The following is a 25,750-nucleotide window of genomic DNA, read 5'->3' on the forward strand; positions in this document are numbered from 1 at the left end:
ATCTAGGTGACAAAAAGGGAAGTAGAATGGTAAAATAGAAAATTATTGCTGACAGAAATATTCCCATCACCTTAGAATATAGACTGCCCCAAGACAGAGTTCTTTATTGCTTAGACCTTTGAGTCTTAGGTTAGTGATCATTGGGGTTTGTGTGGGTCATGAAGTTGATGAGAAGCCCTACTGGGCCAGGGCTCTCTTTTCCTTCTCGTGTTACCACATAAAATTTGTATGGGATTCAGTTGATCTTTTTAAAGAAGGATGAAACTCCTGATTGAAAATTGAGCTTTGGTAGCTGATGAGATGGCCTGTGGACACTCCCCCAGGGTAGATGACCTGCTTAGGAGAGGTGAGGACACTGACACAACAGCTAGACAGCAGGTGAAGGAAGAGCTGGGGAGGGGTTAAGTGCCCTCACCTATTCTTAAATAAATATTTTGAGGTAAGGAGTCTTGTCTTAAAGCTCCTCACATAGACAAAAAGAAGTGAAGGAACTGGAGAATGGGGTGGAGCATAGGGTAGGATGACTAGAAGGTACAGAATTACCATCTTCAAATATCTGAAGGATTATTTTTTTTTCCCCAGAAGGGATTAGCATTGTTTCCTCAGCCTCCCTATACAAAAAAGAATTAAAAAGACGGGAATAATATTTACAACCTGTATTAGTCTGTTCTCACACTGCTAATAAAGACATACCCAAGACTGGGTAATTTATAAAGGAAAGAGGTTTAATGAACTCACTGTCCCACATGGCTAGGGAGGCTTCACAATCATGGTGGAAAGCAAAGGAGAAGCAATGGCATGTCTCACATGGCAGCAGGCAAGAGAGCATGTGCAGGGAAACTCCCATTTATAAAACCATCAGATCTCAAGAGACTTATTCATTTACATGAGAATAATATGGGGGAAACCACCCCCATGATTCAATTATCTCCACCTTGCCCCACCCTCGACACATGGGGATTATTACAATTCGTGGTGAGATTTGGGTGGAGACACAAGCAAACCATATCACAACCCAAAGCAAGAGAGTAATTTCCATCAGAGTGGCTAATGGTAAGGTAGGCTGCCTTGTGGAATGAGGTTCCATTACTGCAAGCATTCAAGCAACAGTGGGAGGACTGTGGGTGAGTGTGCCAGACTCCTAGGTGGCACCCCAGGATCCTTGCCTCCTGGTGTTCGTACCTTGTTTAGTGAATAGCATTAACTATGTAACTAGTAAGATACTGCAGAAATGACAGTGTTACTTCTGGTACTAGGTTATAAAAGACATTGTGGTTTCTACCTCCCTGGTATTTGGATTATTGCCTCTGGAGAAACCAGTCATCATGTCAGGAGGTGCTCTAGCAGCTTTTTGAAGTGGCCCATGAGACTAGAAACCCGAGGCCTCCTAACAACAGCCAGCAATGCCAATGAGCTGTTTCAGAAATGGATCTTCCAACCCCAGACAAACCCTCAGGGCATTGTGACCCTGGTCAACATCTTAACTGCATCCTCATGAGAGACCCTGAGTCCAAATGACTCAGTTAAGCTGTGTGTTAATTCCTGACCCACAAAAACTTTATCAGATAATAACTGCTTTGGGTGAATTAAGCCAAGTTTTAGGACAACTTTTTATGTAGCAATAGATAACTAATTTTGTGCTGTACAAGAAATTCACACATCAGTTGGAACTGAAATCAAATGGCTTTCTGAAGCCCTTTTTAGCCCAGATCTTAGGTTTTTGACAGTCACTTTATTGGAAAAGAAGTGAAGTTAGACTCAGCTCCTGGCCATCCTTAAGATATATTTGCCTCTTTTCTCTCTAGCTAATTTTAGCAATCCTCCAGAGCACTGGGCAGCCAAATGTTTCAGCTACCTGGACAGGACCCAAGGCTGGCTTTCGAGAGATGCCATTACGTTATAGACTTTATCACTTATGTGTTGCTACAGAGCTCATACTGAATAATTCTCTAGACACTGAGAATAGACAATCGCATTAAGTTTTTAAAAATAAAACCATGGATGTTTACATAAATTAGGTGCTTATATGTAATACATACATACATATAAATACATTTACATGTGGATATACCTTTTTAGGCATATATGTATTTAATCAAATAACTCACATGTTATATATGTATGCATAAACAAAATAATCTATATAGACTTGAATTTCTAGAAATCTGACATTTCTAAAAGTCAACACAGAAGACCACATGCACCTCAAGAGCTGGACAAATACCACCAAATGAACGAAAACCCCTGCTACTGTCTGACTAACTAATAACTTATCAGTTTTACTTGAAGGAGAAGAATAGTCATTAAAGGGCCTCGAACCCTGTAAACATCTCTACCACTGTGGGAGCCTATGAAAATTTGTGTATAATTTTTCTGACTGATGGTCAATTGTAAACACTAATTTAATGCTTGTCTCTGTACGGTGGTCTCCCCTTGTACATGGGAGACACATTCCAAGATCTCCAGTGGATACATGAAACTGCAGATAGTACTGAAACCTATATATATTACATTTTTTTCCTATACACACATACCTATAATAAATTATATGATATATGATAATTTATAAATTATACAGAATAGGCAGAGTGTGGTGGCTCACGCCTGTAATCCCAGGACTTTGGGAGGCCAAGGCAGGCGGATCACGAGGTCAAGAGATTGAGACCATCCTGGCCAACACAGTGAAACCCCATCTCTACTAAAAATACAAAAATTAGCTGGGCATGGTGGTGCATGCCTGTAGTCCCAGCTACTTGGGAGGCTGAGGCAGGAGAATCGCCTGAACCTGGGAGGTGGATGTTGCAGTGAGCCAAGATCGCGCCACTGCACTCCAGCCTGGGTGACAGAGTGAGACTCCATCTCAGAAACCAAAACAAACAAACAAATAAACAAAACTTACACACAGTAAGAAATTAACAATAATAAAATAGAACAATGATTACAATATGCTGTAATAAAAATTATGTAAATGTGATCTCTTTTTCTCAAAATATCTTACTGCTCTGTGCTCACCTACTTTCAAACCGTGGTTGACCATGAGTAACTGAAACCATAGATAGCAAACCTTGGATAAGAGGGGAGCTCATGGACCAAGCACCACAGAAGAATGTGCAGACCACCTCTGCCTTTGGTTTACGTGGAATGCCAACCCCAGCAAAACCCATCTTGTGTAACGACACACAGTTATGGCGTTTCTCTAAGAAACCTTAACTCGTCCTGAGAATTTGAAGTGGAATCCTTCCCTACTTCCAAAGATCTTTCTTATTCGCTCTCATGACCCATCTCATCTTTGCATAATCTGATGGTTATATGAATGCCAGCAAATCCCTATAGACTCTAAGTTCACTGACAGCAGAGCCTGCCTTCTCTGTAAATAAATACTTTACTCTTACCACACATACTGAAATATAGTAGAGTTCAGCAAATGTCTCTTAAATGATGGGGGGTCTTTTGGTCTCATATAGTTCAGGTAGTTGGGGTATGGAGTAAAGGATTTAAATGTTTGGCAAATCTAATTTGATTTGAAGGGAAGCTGTCCTGGGTTTGTTTTAAGTGATGATCCAGGGCAGAGGATTTGCTCAGGACTTAGCACTAGAATGATGCTCTACCCAAAAATCTTGTTTGTTTTTGCTGAATAGGCACTGAACACTTTCTCACTATTTTTCTTTCCCTTCTCACATTGGTAGCTGCAAACATAGAGCTTGTTTTGTGGTACTCCTGTAACACATGTATACATCTGTGCACCAAATCCAGTCCTGGATCCATCTTATTTACAGTTTTATTCCCCTTTACCTTCTGCTTTTGTTTTTACTACTAAAACATTTTTTTAATTTCAAATTTTCAAATGCAACTCCTCGAAATTCTTCATAATTCCTCATAATTCTTCAAAAAGAATTCCTTAAAATCATCTAATTTAGTGCATAAATAAATTGTCAATGTTATCTCAAATATGCCTTTTTATAGTTGATTTGATTCAATCAGAAAGTCCACACATCACATCGGGTTGTACATCTCAATTCTTTTTAACTTGGTAGCAGTCCTCCTTCCCTCTTTTATTTGGAAAAAAATATTCATGTATCTTGTAGAATTGTCACATTTTGGACTTTGCTGATACATTCTTGTGGTTTTTGTCTGAGACGTTTCCTCACACTTTGTATTTCTTCTAGATTATCCACAGGCCTGATCAGATATGTTTGTTTGTTTGTTTTGAAGTCTCACTCTGTCACCCAGGCTGGAGTGCAGTGGCACGGTCTTGGCTCACTGCAACCTCCGCCTCTTGGGTTCAAGCAATTTTCCTGCCTCAGGCTCTTGAGTAACTGGGATTATAGGCACGTGCCACCATGCCCAGCTAAATTTTGTATTTTTAATAGAGACAGGGTTTCATCATTTTGGTCAGGCTGGTCTTGAACTTCTGACCTCGTGATACGCCCACCTTGGCTTCTCAAAGTGCTGAGATTACAGGTGTGAGCCATCGCGCCCATCCAGATTTGGATTTTTTAATGTGAATATTTCAGTGCTAGCTTTGGACAGTTCCTGCAGGGTTATATTAGGAGACGTGATATCTGATTGCCTTTCTTTTCTTAATTGATCAGTAAGATCAGATGGTGTCAGCCTGACCCATCCACTATAACGTTCCCCACAACATCTTAATTAATGAGTTTAGCAGATTTAGATTGTTTTTATCTTTATCATTATTTCATTAGGACTGCAACATAGTGATATTCTGATCCTATGTTTCCCTTTTATTTTTTATTTATTTATTTTTTGAGATAGAGTCTTGCTCTGTCACCTAGGCTGGAGTTCAGTGGTGCAATCTCAGCTCACTGCAACCTCCACCATGTGGGTTCAAGCAATTCTCATGCCTCAGCCTTCTGAGTAGCTGGGATTACAGGTGTGGGCCACTAGGCCCACCTAATTTTTTTTGTATTTTTAGTCGACACGGGGTTTCACCACATTGGTCAGGCTGGTCTCAAACTCCTGACCTCAGGTGATCTCCCCACTTGGCCAACCAAAGTGCTGAGATTACAGGTGTGAACCACTGCACCCAGGCCCCTTTCTTTTATTAGTTGTAATTCTGCTATAAAGAGTAGCTTTCCCTCAACTATTATTTGGTTATCACAAAATGCAGATTACATAAGAAAGCCAAGATAAATATGTCATATTTTTCCCTTGCCTATTTTTGAAATAAATAGTTGGTATTCTTTTATTTAAAATATCACTATTAATTTACAGATTTTTAGCATATTTGATGTATTTCAATGAGTTGCAGTCATTATTCTTTTTGATGACCCAATTATTTTGTTTTTGGCCAGTGAAAGCTTCTTCAGGTGAGTTTCATTTGCCTTTTGTCTTTTGATGTGACCCTAGGAATTTTTGAAATCTGGTGCAAGAAAATATTCTGGGCTCATTTTATGCATTTATTGACTTAGATCTGAAGGAGTTTTTTTTTCCAGAAAGTTCTGATCACTTTTGGTGATCTAGGTACTGAGAGGCACTTGTTGCTAATGGATTGATGATTTATTTCTTTCAGGTCTGTGTAATAGACAAAGTTAGGAAGTTCGTAATTTTTATTGGCAATACAATTTCATTATGATACAATACTTATATTTCCAATTCAAATTCAGATAATAGGAGTTTTTATTTACCATCTTAGATTTTATGTATTTCTAATCTCTTTTTGATTACCATACAAATCTTGGTTCCCAGTAACATTAATGGAAGGACTAATACAATGTGTTACTTACTCTATTAAAATAAAAATAACAACACTATAATTACTCCCCATCCCCACACTTCAACCTCCTTGAGATATACGGAAACAGTCAAATTATTATGTTTTAAAGTCATTTGAAATAATTCACTATTGAGGAAGCCACAGATTTCATAATGTGAGATTAATTTTTTCCCCAAGTTTTCAGAATTTTTAAAAATTCAGTTTTTTGTTTTATAACTATGTAAAAAATAACATGGACCCAAAACAAAACAACACAACAAAACACATTTAGAAATATTTGTCTTCTACCTGTGTCTCCTCTACCCTGTTCCCTCCTCCCCAGTGAGCAATAATATTCCTTAGTTTTTAACTTATCTTCCCATTTATTTTTAATATAGTCAAATATGTATCTTTCATCCTTAGAGGAAAGGTAGCAATCTTTATATATAGTTCTGCCCCTTGGTTTTTTCTTTTTCTTTTTTTGTTTTTAAGAGGCTCTCCTGGATATCACTCCATAATGGTTTATAGAGATAATCCTCATTCCTTTGTTTAGCTCCATAGTTCTTCACTGGGTGATGTTTCATATTTTATTCCTCTCGTACTTTACTATAGGTAAGGTCTGCAGTACACTCGAGGTTGTTTCCAATTCTGACTGCTACAAACAACATAGTCGTGAATAGCGATTTGTGTATATCATTCTCTATTTTTGCCAACATATCTTAGGCATAGATTTCTAGACATAGGATTGCTGGGTCATAGAGAAATGCATGTATCATTTTGTTAGATATTTTTGACTGTTTTAAAAATAGAACATACTATTATGTTGGATGCATCTTTGAAAGCTACTTTAAACTTTTTTAAAAAAAGAACATTGGGGTATAGATTACTTTGAATATTTATTATAATAACAATATCAAGCACTAAATAACATACATTTATAATTATATGAGTATCTATCTTTTATAGGCATAAGATGCTGTTATAAAAGTTAATATTCATCAAGGATTATCCACAAATTTCCCTTTTCCCTGGTCCACCAAAGTGAATGCAATTGCCTGATGGACCTTTCCCCACTCCTCCACAAGCTTTTCTCATCCCTCACTCCCTACATTTGTCATTGCCAGACCAGTCTCTAGACTTTTGTAAGAATGGATCAAGAAGGATTTTATGGCAGGGAGAATGACCCAGGGAGAAAGTTGCAGGGATAGGAGGTGAGAAAAGTGGAGGCGAGGGAGGCTGAAGGTGAACAACGTGGTGGAGAGGTGGAGGCAGCAAACGAAAGGTGCTGGGGGACACAGAAGGGAAGAAGTAGAGGGGAAGAGACCTAGGAATATGAGAAGTGTTGCTATAACTCATGAGATTGATCCACTCTCATCTTCTTTTGGAAAAGCAAGTTAACGAAATTCTTCTATAATTACTTTTCTGGCTCTTATACTGTGTATCTTGAACATGACACCACATACAGACTGATCTATATGGACCGTGACTTCCACAGGGCATCAAGTCTTCGTAATGAAAACACCTGAGAGTTTACAGATAATACAATACTGAGATCTAAGTTGGCTGTCAGTGCCAACTTAATAAATTCATTCATACATAAATAAATTATGTATGAATTAATGTAAGTGCTGTAGCCTACATACTAACTGAAGCCCACCCAGATCCCTACAATGCAGGTATGCCTCTTTCTAATCATAAGCAGACCTATAAGGCAAGACTGAGTCACACCAGATGTCCACTTACATCTTAATGCTTGAGTCCAAGTCTTCTGGCATAAAATTATATAAGATCACTGGCAAAATATCTAAAAAAGAACAAAAAACCCCATAGCAACAGAAAGTAGAATCTGATTCTTAGCAAAGCCAGTACATTAGCTAAACAGAATGGTCCGGGGCATCAAAATGTTAGCAAACATTCTCCCTCTAAGGAGAAACTGAGGTCAGGTTGCCCCAGATCAAAGCCCGAGGAGAAGCCAGATCCTGCCACACACAGAATTCATTCACTGGAAAGGAGCCTTCTGGGCCAAGTCCCTGATGGCATTTTGGGCTGACTGGAAATGCATTCCCTGAGAGAAGGGTTTTGTAATCCTCGATTTAGTTTATTTCAGTCCGTGGAAAACCTAGGAGCTGAATTCAGGATTCTTTCTTCCAGAGAAGATTTGGGCTTATGTTTGCAACAGCCTTGGACAGCTACAGACCTGCAATTCCTTTAGCCCCTTTCCTTGTGTCGGGCTAATCTGGGAACCTGAGTCGATTCTGCTCTCCCTCTGCTCAAAGTCCAGCTCTGGATTATTGCGTTGATATTGGCATTTGCCCTGAGGGCAGCTCCTTCTTTTCCTGCTCACTGCTGTGATTTCACCTTAAAGTTTTAACAGTAAATGTAAAATTTCCATATATGTATCTCCTTTATCCTCATAAGAACCCTGTGAGGTAGCAATAATTAACTGCCTCCCTCCATCAGCCAAAAGAGGGAATAAGGCGTTAGAGGGTACAAACTCCTTGAAAGTTACAGGCCCACTTAAGTGGTAGAGTCAGCATTGTCTGCCTCACTCCAAAGTAAATGTTTTTTTGGGTTTTTTTTGACAGTCTTGCTCTGTCGCCTTGGCTGGAGTGTAGTGGCGCGATCTCGGCTCACTGCAACCTCCACCTCCCAGGATCAAGCGATTCTCCTGCCTCAGCTATGACTTTCAAAAAGTCACTCTGCTGTTTCTTCTCATTTCAGTCCAGACTTCGGGCTGCCAGCCAACTGGCTCTTTTTAAAACATAGCTGTTTAATATACCATCATTCTAACCATCCTTGATATGCCATCTCTACTTCCCACTGAAATGCGTAAAAGCACATTTTTTTTTTTTTTTTTTTAAAAGAGATGGAGTCTCGCTCTGTCACCCAGGCTGGAGTGCAGTGGCCTGATCTGGAATCACTGCAACCTCCACCTCCCGGGTTCTAGCAATTCTCCTGCCTCAGCCTCCCAAGTAGCTGGGATTACAGGCTCATGGCACCATGCCCGACTAACTTTTTGTATTTTAGTAGAGATGAGGTTTCACCATGTTGCCCAGGCTGGTCTCGAACTCCTGATTTCAGGCAATCCACCCGCCTCGGCCTCCCAAAATGTTAGGATTACAGGTGTGAGCCACTGTGCCCGGCCATAAAAGCACATTTTGCCATAGCATTGAGAAATAAAGATAGCAACAGACCACTTGCCAATGTCTGGAAAAATTCTAAGTGAGACATGGCGGAGCTTCAAATGACAAACTTTAGGTGGATATCACTCACTTTGACCTGTGAAACAAAATGGCAAGGCTGGTCATGATGATGTCTAATAGCAGATTTAACAGTCCCTCTCTCTGTTCCTCTCTGTAGGCCGTGCCATCCCCGCTTTCTAACTCGCCATATGCACTGAACACAGCAGTTGTCTGGAATGGGAGGAAAACAGCAGTAGGGTCTGTGATAGTTTCTTCCCAGCATGAGATGTGAAAACAGCCTAGGCATGACTGGGCACAGTGGCTCATGCCTATAATCCCAGCAATTTGGGAGGCTGAGGGAGGTGGATCACCTGAGGTCAGGAGTTTGAGACCAGCCTGACCACCATGGCAAAACCTTGTCTCTACTAAGAATACAAAAGTTAGCCGAGCACGGTGGCGCATGCCTAGTCCCAGCTACTCAGGAGGCTGAGGTAGGAGAATTGCTTGACTCTGGAAGGCGGAGTTTGCAGTGAGCCAAGATTGCGCCATTGCACTCCATCCCGGGTGACAGAGTGAGATTCCATCTCAAACAAAGCAAAACAAAGTGAAAACAGCCTAGGCAGAGAGTTAAAGCCTGGTAGTGGAGTGGTCAGAGAGCTGGTTTCTTGAGACAGCACTGCCCTGTTCCTCCCTCCTCCGTCATGCCCATGTTGTGCCAACAGAAATAATTGATAGGGAGAACTGGAAGGAGCAAAGAGAAGTCAAATTGGCCATAAAGCCACTCAGGAAAGAACTCAAGTGATTTGGGGAGAAGGAGGCACGTGAGTTAACAGGTTTTGTTGGGGGAAGGTACTCAGGGGAGCCAGCAAGGAATGAGTTACTGGGCAGAGGGCTGGAGAGAAAAAGAAGAAAAAGATTTCAGAAGGATAGTCATGGTAAACGGGAAATGAAGGAGTGAAAAGGAAGCTTAGGACACTTTGCTTTGTGTTATATAAGGAAATTCCTCATCTGCCACCTGTTGGAGAGATGTTAATAATCATGCCAATTGTTTTTCAATGCCCTTTTGCAATGTGCTTCTTTTTGCTGTGGCTCTGTGTAGTGAATGACTGTGAGGTGGTCCAAACTTACCTCCTCTGCATGGTCATGCCAACGGGCAGTGGAAGAAACAAAGGACTACTTCTTAGTCTGGGTGAATGACTTGATGCATGTCTACAGGACAGTCATCCCCTGTCCTGTGATCTGAGGAGGGGGCCCAGGCAGGCAGGCAGGCAGTACAGAGGGGAATCTGTGCCAACTGTCTGCTGGGAGACAGTTGAGCTTCTGTGGATCTTCAAACAAAAACAAATCTTCAAAGCAAAAAGCAAGCCTGATCCCTGCCCTCCAAGGTCTGGAGGAGGCTTCAATAGTGTCTGGCTGAGCTCCCAACCCTCTTTCCTTGGTCTCATTCCTTTCCTTTCTTCCCCCTAGCTGAGGTTGCTGCCCAGAGCAAACCACATGTGGGGCCACACATCCTGGCAGGCCACTGCTGGTGTCTGCTGCCTCAGGGATGCTCCAGCCACCTCGTTCTTCCCTGCAGCAGGCCTCGCTTTCCGCCTTCCATCCCAGCCTGCTGTGGGTCCATCAGCCTGGTCCATGGTGGTCCCACCCCCATGGAGAACCCAAAGTCTTACTGTATGTAACTCCAGGTGATGATCCTATGTTTATAGCAGTGTTCCAAACCCCCTTCCTTCCCACCCCCAACCAAAGGTTTCCCAAACTCTTATGGTTCCTGGGTCAGGAGGAAACAGGCTCACAGCTTGTGTGTTGGCTGCAGCGATGAATCCAAAAAGCAGCTCCAGGGTGTGTGTGTATGTGGTGGTGGGGCGGGGCAGGCACTGTTGGGGAGTGGGAGAACACAATCTACAAAAAAATCATCATTAAAAAAAGATTGGCCAGGTGCTGTGGCTCATGCTTGTAATCCCAGCAGTGGGAGGCTGAGGTTGAGGATTGCTTGAGCCCAGGAGTTTGAGACCAGCCTGGGCAACATGGTAAAACGATGTCTCTACTAAAAAAAAAAAAAAAAAAAAAAAGAAAAGAAAAAACAAAAATAAGCTAGGCATAATGGCATGTACCTGTGGTCCCAGCTACTGGGGAGGCTGAGGTGGGAGGATTGCTTGAGCCTGGGAAGTCAAGGCTGCAGTGAGTCATGATTGAGCCACTGTAATCCAGCCTGGGCAACAGAATGAGACCCTGTCTCAAAAAAATATTATAAAACAATTACTTAGGATGCCTGTAATTTGCCAACCTTGCTGTAGATGCCATGTTACCAGTGATTTCCTATGCTGACAGCTTGTCATTGTTTACTCTTGTATTTACCAAATTCTGGCCTAGGCATGACAGTGGGCACCTTCCCCCAGCCCAGTGCCTATGTTCTGGGTGTCAGAAAGGTTTTGCATATAAATACATAATTACCTATATGTATGTGTGTGTGTGTGTGTGTGTGTGTATATATATATACACACTTATATATATATAAATACATGTAATTTTGCGGGCCCATTTGTTTCACATTTTACAGTTACCTTACTTTTCCCCTTGTATGTATTTGAGAAAATACTAATATACAGAGAAAAAGTGGTTCTTATAGCTTAAATATGTGTTTTTTCCACTCCATTGCTTTTACACCGGTTTTTAGCATTTAACATAACTAGTATGTTGCATTATATATATACACATACATATATATGTATATATGATACACATATGTGAAATTTTTGAGAGATTTGTACTTTTTAAAAAAATCAAATTTGCTAGTTCTGCTTGACTAAGTAGTGAAATGATTATTTTAAAAAATATTGTTGCTCATTTCAGAGGCATATTCACTAATAAATGTGTAATATATACCAATTTAAACAACAACAAAAACAAACCAAATGAAGTCAAATCAAAATAAAAATTTAACCCAAATTGAACCTGTAAATACAATTAAGCCACAAGGATGCAAAGGAAGCATAGACTTAAATGAGTCTCTACCGTTTTCAGAAGTGCACTTATGGAGAATCTGCCTTCTTTCTCTCTCCAGTTCTGTTTCTTTCTGTGGCTCCTTTGTCTCTCCCTTTAGTTTTTCCTCTTTATTTCTCTCTCCTCTTTCTTCCCCTCCACTTGTCTTCCCTTCCTCTGTGTCTTATTTTCCCCTTCATTCCGTTCAGTTTATGTAGTCCTTGCTGAGGATAACAGGGGAGACATTTTTGAGGCTCCTTCTGCTCTTTGTCCCATGTCATGGAGGGAGTGCTGGGGTCTGAAGCTACAGGTCTCCTCCATCCTGAGGGGCAAATCTCTCCTCCTGAGACTCCCTCCCTTGCAGCCTTTGAGTTCACACCTTACATCAGCATTCCCTTGGCTCCATGTCTATTTGTTGAGACTCATTAAGGAAGGGAGGATGCACCAGGTGTGTGGCCATGGTGATGTTCTACGGTGAAGCTAAGGGTGCTTTCAGTTGAGTTTCCTGGAAACAGACTCTGGGATGGAGAGTTGCATACAGCATTTTCTGGGAAGTGCTTTTGGGAGTTATATGTACAGGGAGACGAAGAAGGCAGGAACAGACAGACAAGAAACTGACATGCAGTGAGATTGCAACTGAGCCTCAGCTCATCCTTTGGGCAGCTCTGGATCTGAGATAGCTCTTCAGAGTTGTCCTCAGTCAGGTACAGGCCTTTGGGTCCTTCAGTCAGCCAGTTATTGGTCTTGGGCACCAGTTGTGAAGGGCAATTCCTATTGAGCCATCAGCAGCCAGTATTCCCAGCTGAGGAATGGGGGCATCTGCAGAGAGGAGGCGATCTAGGAGTTATATTTAGGGTACACATAATATGGGTGTTCTGTCTTCACCCATCCAGTATACTCCATTCTTCTGCAGCCATAATGATGAATGAGACATGGGTTAATTAGACATGAATTTGACCTCATACAAAGAGATAATGACCAAAATAATTTTCTTTAAAGCAAGAAAAAAAAAATCAAGAAGAGGATATATTATTTTCAGGGGACAATCTGGAAAAGCCCCCTGAGGAGGTAACTTTGAACTGGGCCTGAGGGAAAAGGCCAGAGTTTGAAGGATAGAGGTAAGTGGCAGAGAAGCAGGAATGCAGACAGAAGTCATCTTTTTCAGTGCAGTCGGCCGTCTGTATCTGTGGGTTCCACATCTATTCATTCAACCAACTGCAGATAATGTAGTTATGCCTATGATGGTTGGTCTACACTGAACATGTACAGACCTTTTCTCTTGTCATTCTCTTTTCTTTTCTTTTTTTTTTTCTTTTGAGAGGGAGTCTCACTCTGTCGCCCAGGCTGGAGTGCGGTGGCACGATCTTGGCTCACCGCAAGCTCCACCTCCCGGTTCACGCCATTCTCCTGCCTCAGCCTCCTGAGTAGCTGAAATTACAGGCACCTGCCACCACGCCTGGCTAATTATTCTGTATTTTTAGTAGAGATGGGGTTTCACCATGTTAGCCAGGATGGTCTCGATCTCCTCACCTCATGATCCTCCTTCCTTGGCCTCCCAAAGTGCTGGGATTACAGGTGTGAGCCACCGTGCCGGGCCTTCTCTTGTCATTCTCTAAAAAATACAGTATAACACAGTTTACCTAGCATTTACACCGCATTAGGTATTATGAGTAATCTAGAGATGATTTAACATGTACAGGAGGATGTGTGTGAGTGACATGCAAGTACTATGTCATTTTATATCAGGGACTTGAGCATTCTAAAGTTTGGTATCCATCGAGGATCCTGGAACCAACCCCCCCATGGATACTGAGTGATGACTGCACCCTGAAGTCTGTGCAGGCCTCCAAGCTGCAAATCACTGTGAAGAAAGAAGTCCTGGTTCCTTAAAATAAATATCCCTTAAAGACCTGGAGCAAAGCCTCGAATGAGTAGGATAGAGGGAAGAGAAGCCCAAGAGGCCTTGCCCTGCAGGTGCTTCCACGTGTTAATACCTGGAAGATGGCTGGAAGCTGCGGGTATGGAGGCGTTCCCCATGAGGACTAAACTCTGATTTGTTTATCTTGCCTGAATTCCTGTCTAAGGGGTCTGGGGAGTCATGCCCTACAATTCATAAATTCTCATCAGATGGGTTTTATTGAACCCTATATATCATGATTTGCTTTCCAACCCGACTCTGGCATAACATTATGAGACAAGAAAATAAAAGTATTTTACTCCAAAACACGTTTCTTTGCCATATTTTGAAATAGCCATACAAAGTTGTTCTTTGTGGGGCAAAATTTGCATCTGTAAAGAATCTCTACTAACACAGCTAGATCTTTTTCTTCCAGACCCTTCCAATCCTAAAGAGATTAACTAAGATCTGAATAGGAAACATTTGTCACCTGTTGTCTTTAAGGGCAGCCACTAAAGTTCTTTTTATAACTTTAAAAGAACTTTGGTCTCCACAATCTTTATCTTAACCTGAACATTCCCTTTCTATGAATCCCAGGTCTAAAGACAAACTCAACCAGTTGTTGTCTAGAAAATGTTTAAATTCACCTATGGCCTGGAAGCCCCTACTTTGAGTTGTTCTGCCTTTCTGGACCAAACCAATGTATTTCTTAAATGTATTTGATTGATGTCTCATGCCTCTCTAAAATGTATAAAACCAAGCTGCGCCCCGCCCACCTTGGACACATGTTCTCAGGACCTCCTGAGGGCTGTGCCGTGGGCCATGGTCACTCATATTTGGCTCAGAATAAACCTCTTAAAATATTTCACAGAGTTCGACTTTTTTCATCAACATGTGAAAACCTCTTTACTTTCCCCCATGACTTTAGTATCCTGTATGTCATGGAAGTTAGTCACAGAGCCATTTTCTGAGGCTTGTGTTTTGAGATGAAGGCTGGGAAAGCTCTAAAGATCATAATAGCTGCGGCCTTTAAATATCTGAAGTGTGCCATGAAGTTGTGGGAAGGATAGCACGCAGTCATTGTGAGTCCGAAAAGCAAACCTAAGGTCACTATATGGATGGAACAGGAAAACAGGTGGCTTGCATGTTTTATTTCAAACTCTCAAGAAAGAGTATAACAAAAGGCAGTGCTTTGTCAAATTCAGCAGGGTATGAAGTAGTGAGTAAGTGTAGGAGGAGGTATTCAAGCAGACGTCTGAAATGCAGACAAGGTTAAAGAGGATTCTTTCATTGGGATGAGCAGTTGACCTAGATGATCTTCAAAGCTCATTCTAGCTTAGAAATAATACAATAATGACAAATATTTATTCAACATTTGCTATATTAGTTAAATACAATTTTGAGACAGCCAAATGCCTAGGCAGATAAAAAAGTGATCTCCAGGGAATCTGACCTGTCCCACAAGTGTTTACAGCAGATGCTTTTGTGCAGATGAGGGAACCTGCCCAGGGCTTGTGTGGGCATGCCCATAGCCGACTGGAGCTCAACACACACACTGGGGGAAGTGGATGGATTATTTGAGTCACCCATGAAAGGTGGAAAAATCAAGCCTATCATAGGGTTGATATCAGAAGAAAATGTAAATCTTTAGCAGGGTGCCTGTTTGGCATATAGTAAGTGTTCATTAAATGCTAGCAATCCTTATAAATGCTGTGGTATGGAAAATGTGGGCTGCTATAGAGAGCATAGAAACTTGCCTCCTCCTCGGCCCAAGTATAGGAGAGAAGCACACCAGGCTGGATAAGATAGTCCTCCATGAAGAGGGGAATGAAATTTTGGTAGAAGAAAGAGTAAGAGCAAAGAAATGGAGGTGGGATTGTGCATCCTTTTGTGGGAAAGGAAAAGCATCTGCTATGTCTGTTGAGACAGGGTCAGGTGGTAGGAGCTGTGCTTTGCAAGTTAAATGAGACCAGATCATGGGTTGGAACTTGAGTGCCCTGTTAAGCAGTTCACCCAGTGGGGCAGCCCTACAGTGTGAGAGCAGGGATTGATTTCCACGGTTACTACCTTTTTTTTTTTGTAGGTCCTGCTGAGTTTACTTGGAATCAGAAAATATTGGAGGACGTATTTAGTCGGGTAAAGATATAGCCAAGAACTGTCTAGATCAGGGAGTGGTTATAACTTTGGACATTAAAAATTGGGGGAGGTTTCTAGATAACCATCATTTCTTATTCATTCTGAAAATATTTAATAAGGAAAACTTTATGAGCACAGCAATACTCCTTCATGGGGAAAATAGAAAGTAGCTCATTCTATATGTTTCTGAGTATCTAAGAGTTTTGGGAGAGGAGAATTTTGCTTTTACCAAAGCTATAGGTGTTCCATGTAATCGTGACCCACAAATTGCTAGAGCAGGAAGGAAACTTTGAGATCACATAATACACTTCTACTGATTTTAAGTACACAGAAATGCAGAAGCAGAGAGGCCACGTTCTTTGGTCACATGGCAAGTCTCATAGCAGTGACAGAATGTGGACCTCTCATTTCTCCCTTTCTTGTTCTTTCCACACAGGTCTTGCTAATACTATCTCTCTCCTGTAGTTTCTGAGAGTTATCAATGTAGAATGTGTTAACTGAGTTTCATATTTACGCCTAAGACAGACCTGCATAGATATGCAGGGGTACAAGGCACCATTTTATCACACCAGATGTCAGTTGCTTTCAGAAGCATGGGTCCAAGACGCCTGAAATACCAGTCAGTCAAACAACAGCAAGAAGTTAAAATAGTAAAGGTAGTGCTAAGTCAAAATGGCTATGGATGCCAAAGCCCTTAGACTAGCCAGCCTTGTTAGCTGCCATGTAAGGCAACACCAGGGTCAGTATGACTCATGAGTTTATTCTGGTGCAGACTTGGCCAGTTCTGGGCTGGAGTGTTTATTTGATTGGGCCTTCTGCATCTGTTCCCCAGGGGCTTACAGATAAAGAGTTTTAGGCCCCTTGGCCTCCTACCTGGTATGAAAGCCATGTCTCTTCCTGAGCAGGGCTTGGCTGCTGGAAGCTGAGAGAGGTGCACCTCCTGGAGCTGCCGCCTCAGACTGCCTGCAATAGGACTGACCTCACACCTGCCCTGCTGGCCAGCCTCTCAGTCCTGGGACATTGCCCAGTCTAGCCTCAGGGCTCACCTTTCCTACTTCTCTTTCAGGCTGTGTGTGGCACTAACCATCCTGCCACCCCTAACCACAAAGTGAGGCGTGGCCTATACCCAGCTCAAGGGAAGGACCTCCCTCCAGGATATGTAGATCAGGGCTCTTTCTCACTGGAACTTCTCTCTGTGATACATACAGGAGTTAATCTAGGTCAAGAATTGGATCGCAGAGAAGTAAATATCTGCTCTGGGACACCAAAGAGAGAATCTGCAGTTTGAGGATTCTTGGTTCCTTAGTGGCTAACAAGTGAGGACTCCCTTAGCCCTCTTCTCCTGAATGAGGTCAACAAAGGAATTAACTTAGATCCTTGAGAGACCAACATTGACTTTCAAGAGAAAGTGAGAACAGATTTTGATAAAGCAATGGACTTCACAGCTGATGTGACTGGCAGTGAAGGATGCACCTGGTTGTTTCACTGTCTTTTGTCCTGTTTGCCTGATGTACATGACTTTCCAATGTCATTCACCTATGTCAAATTATTGCAACCCCGAAATTCCATGTAAACTTATGAATTAACCTCCAAAGAAAAGCCAATCAAAAGTTGAGGCCTTAGAATAATGATAATTCTTTTGGCCTGAGAAGCCAGGCTTCTGGATAATAGACCTACTTACTATGCTAATTACCTACTTCTTATGTATGCCCTGAGTATTTCAAATACAGACATTCATTGGTAAGTATATGTGAGGCTGTAAGAGGAACTTTTTTTTTTTTTTTTTTTTTTTTGAGACGGAGTCTGTCTCTGTCGCCCGGACTGGAGTGCAGTGGCCGGATCTCAGCTCACTGCAAGCTCCGCCTCCCGGGTTTACGCCATTCCCCTGCCTCAGCCTCATGGCTGGGACTACACACAGGCACCCGCCACCTGTGACTGGTTTTGTATTTTTTAGTAGAGGCGTTTCACTGTGTTTAGCCAGGATGGTCTCGATCTCCCCGACCATGATGATCGCCTGTCACCGACCTCCAAAGTGCTGGGATTACAGGCTTGGCGACCACAGCGCCCGGCCTTTTTTGAGGTGGAGTCTCGCTCTGTCGCCCTGGCTGGAGTGTAGTGGCGTGATCTCAGCTCACTGCAAGTTCTGCCTCCCGGGTTCATGCCATTCTCCTGCCTCAACCTCCCGAGTAGCTAGGACTGGGTGCCGCCATGCCTGGCTAATTTTTTTTTTTTGTATTTTTAGTAGAGATGAGGTTTTACGTGTTAGCCAGGATGGTCTCGATCTCCTGACCTCGTGATCCATGCGTCTCGGCCTCACAAAGTGCTGGGATTACAGGCGTGAGCCACCGTGCCCGGCCGAGGAACATTTTTGAACTGTTTTACATATATAAGGTTATCATTACAATGATAGGAACAGTATGGAAAAATTCAGACCACAGAAGATTAAACTGGAAGTCTATAGATACAAGGAACAAGAACATGAGTTCACTGTTTTGAAAGCAAAAATTTAGGAGAGAACAATGACGGTTAATTTCATGTGTCACTTTGACAGGTTCACGGAGTGCAGATATTTGGTTAAACATGATTTCTGGTGTGTCTCTGTGAAGTGTTTCCAAATGAGATTAGCATTTGAATCTGTAGACTGAGGAAAGTAGATTGCCCTCCTCAGTGTAGGTGGGGCATCATCCAATCTGTTGAGGGATAGAATAGAACAAAATGGCAGAGGAAGGGAGAATTCACTCTCTTGCCTGACTACCTGAACTAGGACATCTCTTGGACTGTGACCTACACCATTGGTCCTTTGGGTTCTCAAGCTTTCGGACTTGAACCAGCTGCACCACTAGCTTTCCCAGGTCTTCAGCTCACAGAGGGAAGATCATGGGCTTTTCAGTCCTTATAATTATGTGAGCCAATCCCTTATACTCTCTCTCTCTCTTTTTCCTGTTGGTTCTGTTTCTCCAGAGAACTCTGACTAATGCAATAAGCAAAAGAAAAAATGCTTATTTATTTATTTACTATTATGGAAAGTTTCAATATACAAAAAAATACATAGGATAGTATAATAAATGTCCATGTATCAACTACTCAGCCTCAACATTACCAACTCATGGTCAATCATATTTCGTCTACACCCCCACCCACGTTATTTGAAGGAAATCTCAGATACCGGGTTAAAGAAAATATTTTAGAAGACATATAACTGATGGTTACTGAAGCTGGGTGATGGGCACGTGGAGTTTCATTGTTTCGCTTTTCTATGTGCTTGAAAGTTTCCATAATATTCAGATTAGCAAGTAGAGATTGTTAGCCATTATGGAAAGTTGTGTCAAAGAAGAGAATAAATAGTGCTCCGTCTTTCTCCTAAAATTGCATTTCAGCTCATTACAAGGTTTTCTTTTAAAAAGCTTTCATGTTTAAAGAATAAAACAAGCCAGTGGTGTTCTGGCAATGCAGAATTTTACAACTTATAAACATAGGCTTTAATAGTGGTAACAATAAAACTACAACACCCCTTTTACCCCCCAAAAGTAGTCACTATTAGCTGCCTGCTTACTGTGGGCTGGCATGTTGTTAAGTGCTTTCTATTGCAAGGCACAGAGAGCCAAGGTTTTAGAAAGTGAGATGGTGGCACTCAGTAAAGAAAAGCTTCTTGATAGCCAGGGGTTAGATAGTGCTGCTACCAGTGGATAATGAGCTCCATGTCACTGGAAATGTTCACATTCAGGCTGGTAACTGCTTGGCTCTCAGTAGGCATTGGTTATTACTTGGATTTCAGAGGCAACCTTAATCCCAGATCACTGGGTCTGTCTAAAGATAGACAATGAAGTCTCCTCATTCCATACGAAGAATCACCTTCTCTGTAAATTAAAATCGGATTATTTTATGCCTATTTAAATCTTCACATGAAATGTCTCAGAGTCACTGGCACATCTGATCAGGATCAGACTAGATAATTTCCAGGATCCCTTTTACTCTTAATTCTGTTTTATACATCTTTGTATTTTCAGGTCATGTGGTAGAGACTCAGCCAAAGTGACTGAATGCAAATGTGATTCAGGTTTATTTTGTGGCCACTGTGAAATACACATCTGCTGTCCAGAGCAGTTTCCTCTCATTTCCAAAAGAGAGAACCAAGTTTTCTTGTTTTATAGCTTTTCTTGGAAAGGTCATGCTCAGAGGAGGGGTAAATATGTATCGGAATGGATTTTTTTTTCTCCTCCTTCCTCTATTTTCTTTCTTCCTTTTACCCTAGTGAGTACAGGTCTTTGATATAAAAGAATGAAGGGACATAAACTTTGTTAGCATAGTAAGAAATGACAGCTATGCAATAGAATGTGGTCAGTATTAGTGGGAGAAAGGTTATTAGCTTATAGATACTCTGCACTGAAGGTTGAACAAAGTCCTGAAGAGAAAGTAGAAGAGCAGAAGAGATCAAAGAGAAGACCTAGAAAGGAGACCAGAAAAATAAGGGAAAGTTCTGGACATGCATTCTAGGTGGATTCTCAGTGAACCTATTGGAGACTTGATGAAGAGTAAAGGAAAGTTGTGTCCTGTCCTCTGAACCCCATGAATATGCCATTCAACCACAGTAAGACAGTCTGATAATGTACGGTGACTTCATTTCCTACTAGACCTTCCAGGAAATGTTATTATGGTTGAACAGTAGCATGTCTTTCCAAAACTGCTTCAGGAATAATCTCTTGGGGGTACAATCTGAAGATACATTCCCATAGCAGTGGCTGCTCAGCAACAGGAACATGCTTAAGGCTCAGTCTTCATGTCCTAAGCCAAAGGCTCTGGGTTAGTGTGGGTCACCTGGCTATTGATGTTCATTGGACATGAAATGAGTGAGACTAATTTATCTCTACATCCCATGAGTCCAGAATAGAGCCTGGCACATGGTAGTTGATAATTCAGAGTTTTTTAAAAAACAAACAAATGAATAAAATTGTTGCTTCCCCACATGTAATGTTACCTTGCCCCTTTTTCAGAATAAGGGGAAGGTAGCTGTCTTTTATTCTAGATTGAATATCCTGAAAATGGGGAAATTAGTTTTTGAGGACTTGATAATTTCTCTCAAGTATGCCCCTTTTCACTTCCTGGACCATGGCCCTGTTCCCTTGGTAATATCCATAGAACATTTTCTGATGAATGCTCTTCTCAAAGACAAGAAAAAAAAAAAAAAAAGCACAGAGACTGGGCACAGTAATACATGCCTGTAGTCTTAGAACTTTGGGAGGCTGAGGTGGGAAGATCGCGTGAGCCCAGGAGTCTGAGACCAGCCTAGGCAACATAGTGAGACCCTAACGGTACAAAAAAATAAATAAATAAAAAATCAGCTGATCATGATGGTGCATGCCTGTAGTCCTAGTTATTTGTGGAGCTGACATGAGAGGATCAGTTGAGCCCAGGAGATCAAGGCTGCAGTGAACCATGATTGAACGACTGCACTCCAGTCTGAATGACAGAGTGAGACCCTGTCTCAAAAAACAAACATAGAAAAAACAAAACACATAAACTGGGCACAGTGGTGTGTGCCTGTAATTCCAGCTACTCAGGAGGCTGAAAAGGAGGATTGCTTGAGCCTAAAAGTTAAAGAGTAACCTGGGCAACATAGAGAGACCCTATCTCTGAAAAACAAAACAAAACAAAAAAAAACAACAAAGCACAGTTTTATGGCAATAAAACTTCAACAGAATGAAGACTGGGGGACTTTGGATTTTGGGCTGTATATCTCTGAAGGGCCCCCTTGCTGATGGTAGGCACATAAGCCTCACAAACTTGAGCAAGAGCTTGGAAAAGAAGTTCAATGGTTGCTGTCAGGGTGGAGGGGAAGCAGAGGAAGAGATTCTTATGAATCATGACTGGGCATGCAGAGGGGGTGGTACTGGCAGGCTGGGAACCTGTAATGCTTTCCTTTGCTTTGTTCCAAAGGGAGCAGCCCTATTGTTCCTATCTGCCTATGTTTTGGGATTGGACTTGCTGGATTAGTTTACTCTTTGGCTTTGGCTACTTTGCCTTTTTGATCCTTAGTTTGCTTGCTTTTGCAAAATAATGTCAGCCTCTACCTACATCATAGAATTTGACATAGTGTTCTCAAGGCACTAAGCTCTTTGAAGGATGAAGAAAAATAATCAGGTACTGTGGTTGACAGTCTCTGAAGATGGCTGCCACCAATTCCTTCCCTTCCTATAGGCACAAGTCATTTCCCCATCAAGAATTGGTTTATTTCCCATTCCCTGAAATCAGGCTGGCCCTGTGATTGCTTTCATCAACAGAATATGACAGGAGTGATGTTCTGGGACTTCTGACTCTAGCCTTAAGGAGGATTGGAAGCTTCCATTTATTCTTCCTAGAATGAATCTTCTTGGAAACAAACTACCATGTAGTGAAGAAGCCTAAGCAGCTAAAAGGAAAGTCCCAAGTGGAGAAATACCATAACAGTGAATAAGGCATTATGTAAGTTCACAAATGGCAGAGGCATTGTGGAGAGGGAAGGGAAGTCCATATTCACAGTAATTGTTTCTTCCAGTGAAAAAAAGGTCTACCCCTTCCTTGATGGAAACGGTCCAGTGTAATCAACCTGCCATCAGGTCGTTGGTTGGTTCCCCATGGAATCATGCCCCACTCAGTGGTTCAGTGTTGATCTCTCTCTGTTCTTGGAATTTGGGCATTGTATTAGTCCATTCTTGCACTGCTAAAAAGAAATACCTGAGACTGGGTAATTTATTAATATAAAGAAAATAGGTTTAATTGGCTCAGGGTTCCATAGGCTGTACAGGTAGCATAGCCAAGGAGGCCTTAGGAAACTTACAATTATGACGGAAGGTGAAGCAAAGCAGGCTTGGCTTACGTGTCTGGAGCAGGAGGAAGAGAGAGTGAAGGGGGAGGTGCTACACTCATTTAAACAATCAGATCTCATGAGAACTCTTATCACTATCACCAGAACAGCAAGGAGGAAATCCACCACTATAATCCAATCACCTCCCACCAGGACCTCCTTCCAACATTGGGGATTACAATTCGACATGAGATTTGGGTGAGGATGCAAATCCAAACCATATCAGGCACTCAGCAGTGGATTTAGAGAATTCCTTATATACCATTGTGATATTCCATATAGCATTGCTTCTGACTGGCAACTCATTTCAATGTAAAGGAAATCTGGCAATGAGCTCACACTCATGAAATTCATTAGTCTTAACTGTATCACCCATAATCCCGAAGCAGTTGGCCTGATTGAACAATGTGGTGGTCTTTGGAATACTCAGTTATAGAATCAGCTGGGGGACAGGACCTTGCAGGGCTAGGATAATGTTCTCCAGGATTTGGTATATGCTCAGAATTAGCAACCACGATGATATAGTGCTTAGTTCCAAGAATTAAAGGGTGGAATGGAATGGTTCTCTCAAAATTACCCCTGATGGTAAACTAGTTTTTTTTTTTCTTTTCTTTCTGTACCCACAATTTTGAGCTCTGCTATTTTAGAAATCTTAGTTCTCAAGGAAAACAAAATTTCCATTAGAGAAGAAAATTAAAAGTTCCTTTAAAGTTGAGACCACTACATGCGCTCTTAATATCATTAAGTCAACAGATTATGGAGGGGCTTACTGCTCTGGCTCAGCAATGTTGGGGCATTCTAGGAGGAAAGAGTCTTTGTTTGGGGACTGTGAGGCACATTTAGGTCTTTGGTACAGGGTACCAATAGAAACTTCTAGTCATGGGTCCAGCCCTAAAACACATCCCTCCTTCTTCTCAAATGCCATTTAGGGATAGAAAATTTTCCACAGTTGAGAATGATTTTTCATGAGGGCATCATTTCAAGAAAAAAAATTAGAGACTTGTTTTTCCTTTTCATCACTCTACTTTCTAGTTGGGAATTTAGTTTGAACCGTTTTATGCGCTTAAAGCATGATCACAAACTTTAAGAAATTGGCCAGCGTGAGGCCAACAGCTTTAGAGATATCTGAATTGGCATTCTTTATATTGTGGATTCCATGGTGTTAGAGGTCATTTGATAGAGAGCAAGTTGCAATACCACAGTGTTATTTTCTGTCTTGATAGAAATTTTTATTAGAGAAAATACTCTGCTATCCAGAAGGATGTATTATACTGGCCTCTGCACAGCAAGCTCAGGTTCTAAATAAAACTTAATTTGTGCCAATGGGGATTGCATCAGCTGGTTACACACACACACACACACACACACACACACACACACACACACACACACACCCTCTGGTGATTCTTACTTTCTGTCTTCTGTCATCATAGTGTTTATTGTAGCAACACCTGCAAAATACTTCTAGAGGATTTGTTCTGGGTAGCACTCTTTGTTATAAGCTCCTCTCAGCTTCATGTATTTTCTGGGAAGGTCCACAGCCCCCATTCTCATTTTGGCCAGTAGCTCCCACCTGAGGCAGTTCCCATCATATCTGTGAGGTTAGTTAAACTAGTTTACTTATTTAGGTGTTGGTTGCCTTAATTCAGAGGTAAGAATACTGACTTGAAGGACTAAGAGTTTAATGAAGGGTCCTGAAGAACTTAAAAGTTTTTCCCAATGCCAGCCAGGTGAGGTGGCTCATACCTGTGATCCTAGCACTTTGGGAGGCCAAGGCAGGAGGTTTGCTTGAGCCCAGGAGTTTGAGGCCAGCCTGGGCAACATAGCAAGACTCCATCTCTACATAAAAAACGGTTTTTCCAATGTTAATGTTCAGTGGCTTGATACGTTTAATTTCTGTCCTTCTTGCTGTGTTCAGTACAAATTTAGTAAAGTGGCACCTCCCCAGAGATCGTCAACTATGTAGCAGGTCCCAGGAGACAGAGCCTGGCTCCAGGCATTACCTACCATACCTCTTAGAAGCTTCCCTCTTCCAGCCCGTGGCCTCCATCCTACCTCCTGCCCTCCCAGGATTCAGTTTTCCAAGTATAAAGCTGTTTGAAACCATATATGACTAAAGTCAGAGGGGACCTTACCTTTGTCATCCACCCTAATTCTTCACTGAACAGATGGACAAACTGAGGCCAAGGGAAATTAGTGACTTGCCCAAGGTCACAGTACCAGCCAGGAGCAAAGCTGGGCTATGTGTCTCCTGACTCCCAGTTAAGTGCTCTCTCCATTGAGCCAAGATGCCTGGCATCAAATGATTGAGGCTTTACAGGGTTGCTGTGACTAGAGATGACTTTCTGTACCATATTTTCTTTGGTAAGATTTCAAGCTAAATATCTCTCTCAGTTCTAAAATATTTACACCGAGTATCAGGGGTCTTTGGACACCATTGCTTCATTAAGTTTGGCAGCAGAGGCAGCATCCCCAGCAGTAGCAGGGAGCATGATGGGTCAAGTACAACTCACTCCTCTTTTGGGGAGATGTGGCCTCAGTGTGGGGGGGCCCAGTGACCCATTTGCTGAAATGATATAAACTTCATTTGCAATTCTTGGGGTTTGTAATGGCCACGTGAATGATGAAGAAACACATATTTAATGAGCAGATGTTATGTTCTAGATTCCATGCTGAGCATCACAATGGCTAAAGCTGGGGCTTTGTAGACAGTCATATAGGTTCAAGTCCCAATTCAACTAGTTATTAGCTGTTAAATCTTGCATAAGTTATCTAACCTCTAGACTTTAGCTTACATATCTGCAAAATGGAGCTGCTGCTGCTATACCTACTTGTCAAGGTTGTTATTGAATGAAATAAGTTGATATTTATAAAGCACCAGAACAATGCCTTCTAAGCACTTACCAGGTAAGTGCTATATAGTGATTGCTACATAGTAGTGCTATATAGTGATTGCTGTTACTATGCAAATTAAAAATATATTCGTGTAAAACATTAACATG

At 41.8% G+C, this 25,750-nt stretch overlaps 1 protein-coding gene across 3 annotated transcripts in view; it reads left to right on the forward strand.

Annotated features, from left to right (window-relative positions):
* Nucleotides 1-25,750, forward strand: part of RTP1 (receptor transporter protein 1) — a 142,597-nt gene that overhangs the window by 30,348 nt on the left and 86,499 nt on the right. The window contains exon 1 of one of the 3 annotated variants that reach the window (XM_017956036.3): nucleotides 22,888-25,655. The exons of the other annotated variants lie outside the window; for them this stretch is intronic. The gene's annotated coding sequence lies outside the window, so the exon portion shown is untranslated. Of the gene's footprint in view, nucleotides 1-22,887; nucleotides 25,656-25,750 lie in introns of those variants that run through there. 3 annotated transcript variants of the gene reach the window in all.

The sequence above is a fragment of the Papio anubis genome, chromosome 2 (genome assembly GCF_008728515.1).
Source record: "Papio anubis isolate 15944 chromosome 2, Panubis1.0, whole genome shotgun sequence".
Classification (NCBI taxonomy): domain Eukaryota; kingdom Metazoa; phylum Chordata; class Mammalia; order Primates; family Cercopithecidae; genus Papio; species Papio anubis.